Raw genomic sequence first — 1,229 nt, forward strand, 5'->3', positions numbered from 1 at the left:
AACAATATCATTAGCATCACATGCAAGTAAAATTTTGCTGAGGATCATCCAACAATGTTTGCAACAGTACTTTGACAGGGAGCAGCCAGAAATTAAGATCAAATTCAGAAGAAGACATGGAGCTAGGGATACCATTGCCAAAGAAAGGTTAATCTTGGTTGAAAGCAAATATCTGAAATATATTTCTGAAGAAAAAAAAAGAAATGCCACTTACTGCCATTGAGTTGATGGTGACTCATAACAACTCTATAGGACTGGTAAGCACTGCCCCTGTGAGTTTCTGACAGTAAAATTCTTTATTGGTATAGAAAGTCCCATCTTTCTCCCTCAAGGCAGTTGATGATTTTAAACTAGAGACCTTGAAGTTATGGACCCAGGTCATAACCACTAACCCACCAGGGCACATATTTCATTGATACTACAAAAAGCCCATGACTATGCGGACCACAACAAACTATGGATAGCCTTGAGGAGGATCAAAATCCCAGAACACTTAATTGTGCTCATGCAGAACTTGACCATGGATAAGAGGTAGTGGTGTGAGCAGAATAAGAGAATAATGTTCCTCAGAAGCAAGGATGGGATTCTTGGCCTCATGTACTTTGAACATGTTATCAGGAGAAAATGATCCCTGGAAAAAGACAGCATGCTTCATTTAAAAAAAAAAAAAGAAGAAGAGTTAATCCCTCCTCAAGATGGTTGGACACTAGCTGCAGCAATGGGCTCAAACATAAGAACAATTGTTTTACTGAGATAGTTAAGGTTTATTATGCCAACCTGGTCAATTAAGACATGTGGGGTTAATTAAAGGGCAGAGAGATACATTTATCAGTGAACCTCACCTTTCTAGTTCTCATGTGTCTTGCTTTGTGATGGTAGTACCAGGGTGCAACTGTCTTAGCCAGTTCTCTGCTTAAGCTGGCAAGGCTCACTTCCTGTGAGGCATCCCTGAGGAGAAACCACATGGACCTACCCCGATGCAGCCCTGGGTGCTGGAGCAGCCGTGTGGAGCCGTCTGCCAGCGCTGAGATCCTTACTTGCTCACTGATTGGGCTTTCCTCCTGCAGTTGGTGTCATTGAGTGTGTTTTGTCAGCTTGAGGAGTGCTTTGTGGATTGGTGTTAGACATATGGGCTAATGTTGGACTCATGGGCTTGGACATCACTGGGATGGGATGTTTTCATAATGTACATTTACCCTTTATATAAAACTTTATATAAAATGTGTATA

This window comes from Tenrec ecaudatus, chromosome 7 (assembly GCF_050624435.1).
Source record: "Tenrec ecaudatus isolate mTenEca1 chromosome 7, mTenEca1.hap1, whole genome shotgun sequence".
NCBI lineage: Eukaryota > Metazoa > Chordata > Mammalia > Afrosoricida > Tenrecidae > Tenrec > Tenrec ecaudatus.